The sequence below is a fragment of the Tubulanus polymorphus genome, chromosome 2 (assembly GCF_964204645.1).
Source record: "Tubulanus polymorphus chromosome 2, tnTubPoly1.2, whole genome shotgun sequence".
In the NCBI taxonomy this organism is placed as follows: domain Eukaryota; kingdom Metazoa; phylum Nemertea; class Palaeonemertea; order Tubulaniformes; family Tubulanidae; genus Tubulanus; species Tubulanus polymorphus.
Genome location: NC_134026.1, coordinates 25,817,057 through 25,828,171, shown reverse-complemented (window position 1 = coordinate 25,828,171; position 11,115 = coordinate 25,817,057). Strand labels below are relative to the sequence as shown.

General features: G+C 36.5%; 1 long non-coding RNA gene across 1 annotated transcript; it reads left to right on the top strand.

Moving 5' to 3' along the window:
• The first annotated feature begins 5,990 nt into the window (after positions 1 to 5,990).
• Positions 5,991 to 8,005, top strand: LOC141900430 (uncharacterized). The gene is made up of 6 exons (XR_012618690.1): positions 5,991 to 6,380; positions 6,459 to 6,660; positions 6,847 to 7,104; positions 7,179 to 7,354; positions 7,442 to 7,567; positions 7,649 to 8,005. It is a non-coding gene; the product is annotated as an uncharacterized LOC141900430 (long non-coding RNA).
• Positions 8,006 to 11,115: the final 3,110 nt, after the last annotated feature.

The following is an 11,115-nucleotide window of genomic DNA, read 5'->3' as shown; positions in this document are numbered from 1 at the left end:
GTGATGATGATGCTGCTGGTAATACCGAATTTATACTGAACAGTGGTTAAGAAGATTTCCATTAGACACAGTATAAGATACCTCTAGTGGATTTGTCTTAAGAGACATCGATAAGAATTCTCTTTCCTTGAGCAACTATCAAAGTATTTAAGCCTAAGAGTCTTTCTTAAAGGATAGGTCTAATTGTAAGACTGCTCATGGGATAGGTCTAATGTAAGACTTCTAAGACTGCTTGTAGGATAGGTCTAAGTGTAAGACTAAGACTGCTTGCAGGATAGGTCTAAGTGTAAGACTACTAAGACTGCTTGCGGAATAGGTCTAAGTGTAAGACTACTAAGACTACTTGCGGGATAGGTCGAAGTGTAAGACTACTAAGACTGCTTGTAGGATAGGTCTAAGTGTAAGACTACTAAGACTTCTTGTAGGATAGGTCTAAGTGTAAGACTTCTAAGACTGTTTGTAGGATAGGTCTAAGTGTAAGACTACTAAGACTGCTTGCGGGATAGTTCTAAGTGTAAGACTACTAAGACTACTTGTAGGATAGGTCTAAGTGTAAGACTACTAAAACTGCTTGCGGGATAGGTCTAAGTGTAAGACTATTAAGACTGCTTGCGGGATAGGTCTAAGTGTAAGACTATTAAGACTGCTTGCGGAATAGGTCTAAGTGTAAGACTACTAAGACTGCTTGCAGGATAGGTCTAAGTGTAAGACTACTAAGACTGCTTGCGGGATAGGTCTAAGTGTAAGACTACTAAGACTGCTTGCAGAATAGGTCTTAGTGTAAGACAACTTGTAGGATAGGTCTAAGTGTAAGACTACTAAGACTACTTGCGGGATAGGTCTAAGTGTAAGACTACTAAGACTACTTGTAGGATAGGTCTAAGTGTAAGACTACTAAAACTGCTTGCGGGATAGGTCTAAGTGTAAGACTATTAAGACTGCTTGCGGAATAGGTCTAAGTGTAAGACTACTAAGACTGCTTGCGGGATAGGTCTAAGTGTAAGACTACTAAGACTGCTTGCGGGATAGGTCTAAGTGTAAGACTACTAAGACTGCTTGCGGAATAGGTCTTAGTGTAAGACTACTTGTAGGATAGGTCTAAGTGTAAGACTACTAAGACTGCTTGTAGGATAGGACTAAGTGTAAGACTTCTAAGACTGCTTGTAGGATAGGTCTAAGTGTAAGACTACTAAGACTGCTTGCAGAATAGGTCTAAGTGTAAGACTATGACTGCTTGCGGGATAGGTCTAAGTGTAAGACTTCTAAGACTGCTTGCGGGATAGGTCTAAGTGTAAGACTACTAAGACTGCTTGCGGAATAGGTCTAAGTGTAAGACTACTAAGACTACTTGGGGAATAGGTCTAAGTGTAAGACTACTAAGACTACTTGTGGGATAGGTCTAAATGTTAGACTACTAAGACTGCTTATGGGATAGGTCTAAGTCTAAGACTTCAAACTTAGTGTTGTAGTACATGGTGTTGTACTGGTACGCTATGTAAATTGCTGTTAAGTTCAGCTATCTTGAAACATTGATACATGTGCACTGAAACATTGATATGTATACTGATATGGTGGCTTGTTCTACCTCCCCTTCCTAGGGGTGATGTCACCGTTCAATAACTATGATATTGGCTTGTTGATGTGACCTCCTTCGCTCTTTGATATTTGAAATAGGTATAAGATAATAATAGATATGAAATAATGATAGATATAGAATAATATATTAAGTGATGATAGGTATGAAATGATAATAGGTATAGAATAATAATAGGCTTAGAAAAATGATAACAATTCGTTTGAAATAATATTTCTCGTTGATTATTGCTGTATGGTAGTTGCTTCTACATCAACTTATCAACTTCACTGAATAATGCTGATAGCTGCTGTGGAGTTCAGCCATCTTGAAACATAGATACATGTACTTAAACAGTGATACATGTACTGAAACAGTGATACATATACTGAAACAGTGATACACATACTGATTTGGTGGTACGTTTATCTCCTCTCCTCTGCTTTTAGGGATATGATAAATGTCAGTGTTCAATAACTATGATACTGGCTAGTTGATATGACCTTCTTCACTCTTGAATAATATGTATGAATGATAGGTATGAAATAATAAGGTATACTAAAAGAATTATGAATTTTCTCCTACATTGATTGCTGCCTCTCCCAAATACTGCTGATTACTGCTGAAATTAATTCCAATTCGCATTGTCATTGACGTTAATCGTCAGTCGTAGAAATGTGACAAACAAACTGAATTGTCCTCCTGGTGTCTTACCTGATGACCTCCTTCAATACTGCTGCTTGCTGCTGGGTTTTATTTAATACATTCTGTTTTTGGATGATATTGAGTTCAGGAGTCTTCTCCTTCCTTCTTCAACTGTCACGTAGAAACGTGACATACAAACTGAATTGTCAGTGTGATACAACACTGATGTGCTCCTTTGATACTGCTCATTGCTGCTGGGTAGTAATTCTTACCTCCTTCCCTTACCTTCTTGAATTATTACATGAAACATTATCACAATAAAAATTATTACATTAAACATTATTACATCATGAATTGTTACATAATTACATTACCAAATTACGCATTATGGCCATCAAAAAAGCTGGCAAGTTTCTTCTCCATGTTAATCATTCCACTTTTGAGGGGTGATATTGAGTTCAGGAGCCTCCTCCTTCCTTCTTCAACTGTCATGTAGAAATGTGACAAACTGAATTGTCCTCCTGATGTCCAACCTGATGATCTCCTTTAATACTGCTGCTTGCTGGTGCATGTTAATTAAAACTCTGTTTTGGGGTGATATATTGAGTTAAGGAGTCTCATCCTTCCTTCTTCAACTGTCATGTAGAAACATGACAAACAAACTGCATTGTCAGTGTGTTACAACACTGATTACCTCCTTTAATGCTGCTGCTTGCTGCTGGGTGTTAATTCTTACCTTCTTCCCTGAACTTCTTGAATTATTACATTAAACATTATTACAATAAGAATTATTACATTAAACATTATAACATCATGAATCATCCTCCTTAAATACTGCTGCTTGCTGCTGGCTCTGTGTTGGGGTGATATTGAGTTCAGGAGTCTCCTCCTTCCTTCTTCAACTGTCATGTAGAAACGTGACAAATGAACTGAATTGTCAGTGTGTTACAACACTGATGACCTCCTTTAATACTGCTGCTTGCTGTTGGATGTTAATTCTTACCTCCTTGCCTGAACGTCTTGAATTAATACATTAAATATAATTACAATAAAAATTTTTACATTAAACATTATAACATCATGAATCATCCTTAAATACTGCTGCTTGCTGCTGGCTCTGTTTTTGGGTGATGTTGAGTTCAGGAGTTTCCTCCTTCCTTCTTCAACTGTCATGTAGAAACGTGACAAACAAACTGAATTGTCAGTGTGTTACAACACTGATGGCCTCCTTTAATACTGCTGCTTGGTGCTGGGTGTTAATTGATACACTCTGTTTTGGGGTGATATTGAGTTCAGGAGTCTCCTCCTTCCTTCTTCAATTGTCATGTAGAAACGTGACAAACAAACTGAATTGTCAGTGTGTTACAACACTGATGACCTCCTTAAATACTGCTGCTTGGTGCTGGGTGTTAATTGATACACTCTGTTTTGGGGTGATATTGAGTGCAGGAGTCTCCTCCTTCCTTCTTCAATTGTCATGTAGAAACGTGACAAACAAACTGAATTGTCAGTGTGTTACAACACTGATGACCTTAAATACTGGTGTTTGCTGCTGCGTGTTAATTAATACACTCTGTTTAGGGGTGATATTGAGTTCAGGAGTCTCCTCCTTCCTTCTTCAATTGTCATGTAGAAACGTGACAAACAAACTGAATTTTCAGTGTGTTACATTACTGGTGACCTCCTTAAATACAGCTGCTTGCTGCTGCGGGTGATATCGAGTTTTGGCAAGTTTTGCTCCCTGATCATCCTTATTGCGACTTAACGTTTTAAATGTATAAATATTCAAAACAGCTATCCATCGATAGCTTTGTGGTGGTTGAATCTTTGAAATGTCGCTGGTGTTGGTACATTGTATATATTGTAATATATGTCGGTGAAATGGGATTGATCATGTTTCTTGATCGTCCTTATTGCGACTTTACGTTTTAAATGTATAAATATTCAAAGCAGCTATACATCGATAGCTTTGTGGTGGTTGAATCTTTGAAATGTCGCTGGTGTTGGTACATTGTATATATTGTAATATATGTCGGTGAAATGGGATTGATCATGTTTCTTGATCGTCCTTATTGCGACTTTACGTTTTAAATGTATAAATATTCAAAGCAGCTATCCATCGATAGCTTTGTGGTGGTTGAATCATTGAAACGTCACTGGTGTTGGTACATTGTATATATTGTAATGTATGTCGGTGAAATGGGATTGATCATGTTTCCTGATCGTCCTCATTATGACTTTACGTTTTAAATGCATAAATATTCAAAACAGCTATCCATCGATAGCTTTGTGGTGGTTGAATCATTGAAATAATGCTGGTGTGGTTCTCTGTGTTTACTGTATCAGCAAATATTATCACATTACGCATTTTAAAAGTGTTATACTCAAAGATGCTATTGTTTGATTGCTTCACTTTGGTTCCTTGCACCTGAAGGTTGTTACCGGTAACTGTCATGTAGAAACGTGACAAACAAACTGATTTGTCAGTGTGTTACAAGACTGATGATCTCCTTTAATACTGCTGCTTGCTGCTGCGTGTTAATTAATACACTCTGTTTTGGGGTGATATTGAGTTCAGGAGTCTCCTCCTTCCTTCTTCAACTGTCATGTAGAAACGTGACAAACGAAGTGAATTGTCAGTGCGTTACAACACTGATGGCCTCCTTTAATACTGCTGCTTGCTGGTGGTGTTAATTCTTACCACCCACCTTCCATGAACTTCTTGAATTATTACATTAAACATTATTACAATAAGAATTATTACATTAAACATCATAACATCATGAATCATCCTCCTTAAATACTGCTGCATGCTGCTGGCTCTGTTTTGGGGTGATATTGAGTTCAGGAGTCTCCTCCTTCCTGCTTCAACTGTCATGTAGATATGTGACAAACAAACTGAATTGTCAGTGTGTTACAACACTGATGACCTCCTTTAATACTGCTACTTGCTGCTGGGTGTAAATTAAAACGCTCTGTTTTGGGGTGATATTGAGTTAAGGAGTCTTCTCCTTCCTTCTTCAACTGTCATATCGAAATGTGTCAAACAAACTGAATTGTCAGTGTGATACATCACTGATGGCCTCCTTCAATACAGCTGCTTGCTGGTGCATGTTAATTAAAACACTCTGTTTTGGGGTGATATTGAGTTAAGGAGTCTTCTCCTTCCTACTTCAACTGTCAAGTAGAAACGTGACAAACAAACTGAATTGTCAGTGTGTTACATCACTGATGACCTCCTTAATACTGCTGCTTGCTGCTGGGTGTTAATTGATACACTCTATTTTGGGGGTGATATTGAGTTTTGGTGAGTTTTGTTTCCTGATCTCCCTTATCATATGTAATGTATAAATATTCAAAGGAGCTATCCATCGATAGCTTTGTGGTGGTTGTATCATTGAAATTTCACTGGTGTTTGTACTGTATATATATTGTATCAGCAACTTATTATCATATTACGGAGTTGCGTTATAAGACTGTTATATTCAAAGATACTATTGCTTGATAGCCCTTGATAGCCTGGGTGTTAGATAGCCCTTGAATCAGCTAAACTGGGTCGGAGCAATTTATGAATGCTGATAAACTCTAAACCTGAGTTAATAAAACTTCAAAACATTGGAGCCAACTCTTGTCTATTAAAGCCTATAAAGTGAAGATCGATCATCATAAACACCGGTGAAAACAATTGACGTCTCCTTACTAAGCACCTGACGTCTCACTTTGCACTGATGCATCCATGCACTAACGCACTTGCATGAAATGGCACTAAATACATAAAGACACACAAATTTTGTTTATGTATTTCAGGGTATACACATGCACACCCGCGGGTCCATGCGCATGGTAAAAAACTTGATTAGCATGTACAGTGCTATCTATCTTTGTTTGTGTGTGGATATAATACCATTTTGTAGACAAAAATATAAAAGGTTAATGATTAATTGGAAAATGGAAAAAATGAAATGTGAAATTATCAATGTCTGAAATAATATAGTGAAGATTAAGTCGCAGTGATTATAGAGAGATTAGAGCGTCAGATCAGCCAGATCAGTTGTACTGAGTTATCTCCCTCAAAGTCAGGAACAAAGTGACAAGAGTCACAGGGAAAGTTCACAGTTCCAGAGGAATGTCGAGTCATAAGTCTGAACTGACTTTAAATCAGGTATGATATTGAAATTGTATATATCAATTTTCAAAGTCTCAAAATTGAAAATTATTCATATTTTGTGTTATCTTGTAGCAAATATTGAGAGGTTTACCACAGAACTGAGTCTCACCAGAGATGAGACAATTACCAGGAATCAGTTAGATGAATGTCACCACTGAGATCAGTAGTACTGATTCATCTCTGTCAAAGTCAGCAACAGAGTTACAGAGTCGCAAGGAAGGTTAATAGTTCCAGAGGAATGTCAAGTCATTTATCTGAACTGACTATAAATGAGGTACATTAAGTTAGATAGACATGGATTTCTTGTTGTTGGGAAAGTCTCAAACGTTATGATGGTCTGTCACATGTTTTCTTGTAGCAAATCATTAGACATGCAATACCAGAGGAAGGATCAGTCATTGAACTGACTATAGATCAAAGTGTCAAAATCTAAATTTATTCATATTTTGTTTTCTTTTAGCTAATATTGAGAGGTTTACCACAGAACTGAGGGTCACCAGAGAGGGGAATATCACCAGTGAGATCGGTACAGAACTATGTCTATCCAAGTGGTAAGATCAGGGCGTCTCCAGTGAGATAAGAGGATCACAAGTGAGATGAGATCAGTGGTGCTGTGCTGTATCTGCCTCTAAGTCAGGAACGAAGTAACAATTAAGAGTCAAACGTTAACAGTTCCAGCGGAACGTCGAGTCATTTGTCTGAACTGACAATAAATCAGGTATAATATTGAAATTATATAGAAATCTCAAAAATTGAAAATTGCCGGTATTCATATTTTGTGTTTTCTTGTAGCAAATATTGAGAGGTCCACAGAACCGAGTCACTATAGATGAGACAATCACCAGGCATCAGTTAGATGAATGTCACTGCTGAGATCAGTAGTACTGAGTTATCTGCCTTAGTCAACAACAAAGTAGTGTCACAAAGTGAACAGTTGCAAAGGAAGGTCGAGTCTGACTTTAAATCAGGTATAATTTTGAAATTACATGAATCAATTTTCATATCTGACATTATTCAAATATTATTCATATTTTGAGTTTTCGTGTTGTAAGTAGGAAATATCTAAAGATGTTATGTTACTACAAGATGGAAAAATACCTGCAGGGATTCACATGAATATTCTTCTAGTTGAAAGGATGAAAGAATGGATGAGTCATGAATCTGAACAGACTATAAATCAGGTATATTGTAATAGAAAAACGACTTGAAATGTTTTATTGATTGTTTAAAATATCCTAATGTTTGTTTGATTTGTCTTCTAGGTGAAAAGATGTGTGATACATCTAATTTAATAGTAAGATGGCGCCTGTTAATCATTTGAGAACTCTAATGCATTTCTGGAACTTAGAGAACTCTAATGCATTCCTGTAACTAAGAGAACTCTAATGCATTGCTGGAACTTCGAGAACTCTAACGCGTTGCTGGAACTTCAAGATGCATTGCTGAAACTTGGGAGAACTCTAATGCGTTGCTAGAACTTGGAGAACTCTGATGCGTTGCTGGAACTTCCAGAACTCTAATGCGTTGCTGGAACTTGGTGAACTCTAACGAGTTGCTGGAACTTCGAGAACTCTATTGCGTTGCTGAAATTTGGGAGAACTCTAATGCGTTGCTAGAACTTTGAGAACTCTAATGCGTTGCTGGAACTTCCAGAACTCTTATGCGTTGCTGGAACTTGGTGAACTCTAACGAGTTGCTGGAACTTCGAGAACTCTATTGCGTAGCTGAAACTTGGGAGAACTCTAATGCGTTGCTAGAACTTGGAGAACTCTAATGCATTGCTGGAACTTCGAGAACTCTAATGCGTTGCTGGAACTTGGTGAACTCTAATGCGTTACTGAAACTTTGATAACTCTAATGCGTTGCTCGAACTTGGAGAACTCTTAATGTGTTCCTGGAACTTGGACAACTCTTCTGCGTGTTAAGACTTTGAGAATTCTTGTGGGTGCAACTGACCATGTGTATGAACATATGTGTTCAATTTGAGATTTTTGATTTATTTATTTATTTTGATTTAAATAAAACAAGTTAGAATATCTTTGATCGCTTCTAAAGAATTGTTGATGTTGTTTTGAGGTCTAACTGAAATGCAGCAGTCAGTTCCGTAGTGTGTTTGAATATCGACATGACATGATGACTGACCTTGATTTCTTCGTTGATTTCTGTCGGTGTTGGTTAATTAAAATGCATTTTAACTCGATTGTTTTTGTAAATACCATATTTATTTCTATGAAATGAGATGATCGATTCGTAGAGGAGCTGTATTCTCAACTTGGTGTAGAATAGTATAAAACGAGGTGGAAAGTACTTACGTTACCAGTTTATCTTGTCTTTTATTTGTTACATTGATGAATTATATTGATTTTGTGGTGTTTAATTGATTTAAAGGGCTTGTGATTGGTGTTTGATAATTGGTTGACCTTTGTTTACATGTAAATACATATTGAACTATTAATGACAACAACTAAAACCTATTCGTGGTTTAGTTGATCACTACAAATTGTTTTTGTTATTTTTCTGTGATCTACAGATGATTCAGCTCTCGGCTCTTTAACAAGAATCACACTAATCAATTATAGTATCGACTCGGACTCATACACTTTCAAACTCAATCTATTGTCTGTACAATCACCTGTACTCACTTGTTTTAATTGATTTTAGTTAGAAGTCGGTCTACTCATGCACATTTAAACTTGATAGTCCCTGGGATTATATTTTCCAGTTTATTGATACATTATTAGGTGATAGAAAACTACAGTAAACCTCACTCGGATTTTCACTGCAACTAGTGCCAATCTAGCGGGTCTCTAGCAGGGGCGGATCTAGGGGGTGAGGGTGGCTAGCCATCCTCTCTAATGCCTTCCGAAAAATTTAAAAGGGGCTTTCGTTTAGATAGCTTATCTCATCATCACAGCAGTTGCAAGCATGTCTAAGGCTAAAGAAATTGATTTGGAACCTTGTTTCTCCGCTCTGCCAAGCTTAAAAGTAGACCCGCCGGCCGCCTATCTACCCTGTCCCTGTACATGACTTTTTTTAAAAATCGTGATCAATTTTACCATTACAGACCCGGTCGCTATAGAAATGAACTGTTTACAAATTTCATCATATTTTACAAATATGACCCAGCCGAGCTATAAGGCCATATTTTTCGTTCACAGCCATTCCGTTACGTAGGCCTACGGCCTAAATGAGTCGTCAATTTTCTCCATCATAATTATCTGAATTTTTTCCCAAACTTTCTCAAAAAATTCCCAAACTAGTACCATGACAAATTGTAAATTATGAATAACAAATGTTTGAGAAATGACCTAAGTTTTCCCCCAATCAATCGTGCGGGTATCTCATAAAATTATCAACACATCCAACTTTAGGAATGCCAATACACTTGCGTAGTAGGCATAAATGCCATAAACCAAATATCAAGATCGTGTCAATAACATCATTCGTTCTTGACGAAAAGTGAAATCAATACACTGGTAGCCTACTTGGGACAAAACTTTGTGTTCCCCAAGTGGCCTAAAAATCGGGCCATGATGCAATCGTGTATTGAAATATTTCGTTTTTTTTACTATGATCAATTTAATGCATAGACATCTGCTTTAGATCAACTCAAAGAACAGGGTCTCCTTCACGATATACTAGATTTTCAGAAAGCCTCGGGTTTCAGTTAAAGAGAAATTTGATTTTGAATTTTAATCTTTAAATATCACGCCATGATGTAATCGTGTATTGAAATGACGCGTTTTTAACTATGATCAAATCAATGCACAGATATCTGCCTTAAATCAACTTAAAGAATAGAGTTTCCTTAATAATCTACCAAATTTTCAGAGAGCCTCGGGTTTCAGTTTTAGAGAAATTTGATTTTGAATTTTGATTTTTAATACCGCCCCATGATGCAATCGTGTATTGAAATTATTCGTTTTTAACCATGATCAAATCAATGTACAGACATCTGCTTTACATCAACTTAAAGAATAGAGTTTCCTTAATGATATACTTAATTTTCAGGAACCCTCAGGTTTCAGTTTTAGAGAAATTTGATTTTGAAGTTTAATTTTTAAATACCGCGACATGTTGCAATCGTGTATTGAAATAACGCGTATTCTAACTATTATCAAATCAATGCACATACATCTGCTTTACATCGACCTGAAGAATAGAGTCTCCTAAATAATATATATACTCAATTTTCAGAAAGCCTCAGGTTTTATAGTTTTAGAGAAATTTGATTTTGAATTCTAGTTTTTTAATGTTGAGCCATGATGCAATCGTGAAATTGAAATACGCGTATTTTTTACTATGAACAAATCAAGACATATGCTTTGAAAATTAACTTGAAGAATAGAGATTTTCGTCAAATGCTCCATTTTCAAGAATTTTCAGGCTTTAGTTTTAGTGAAATTTGATCTTTCATTAGATTTTGTGCGCCATGACATCGCGTGGGCTAGCTATTAATTAATAATACCAAATTGAACAATATGGTGTCTCCCCGTTCGGATTATTAATTTTCAGGTAGCCTTATGTTTTACTTTTAGACATATTCGAATTTTAAAATTCAAATAACGCATCCTGTCACGCAATCGTATTGAAGTAACAGGTATTATTGATGTAAGATACATTTCGATGAGATTCTATGAAATTTACGAAAATAATTCATATTTTAATTAAACAATAATGAATTATATAAAACAATTATTGAGCACTCTACTGCCCCGGTGACTTCATT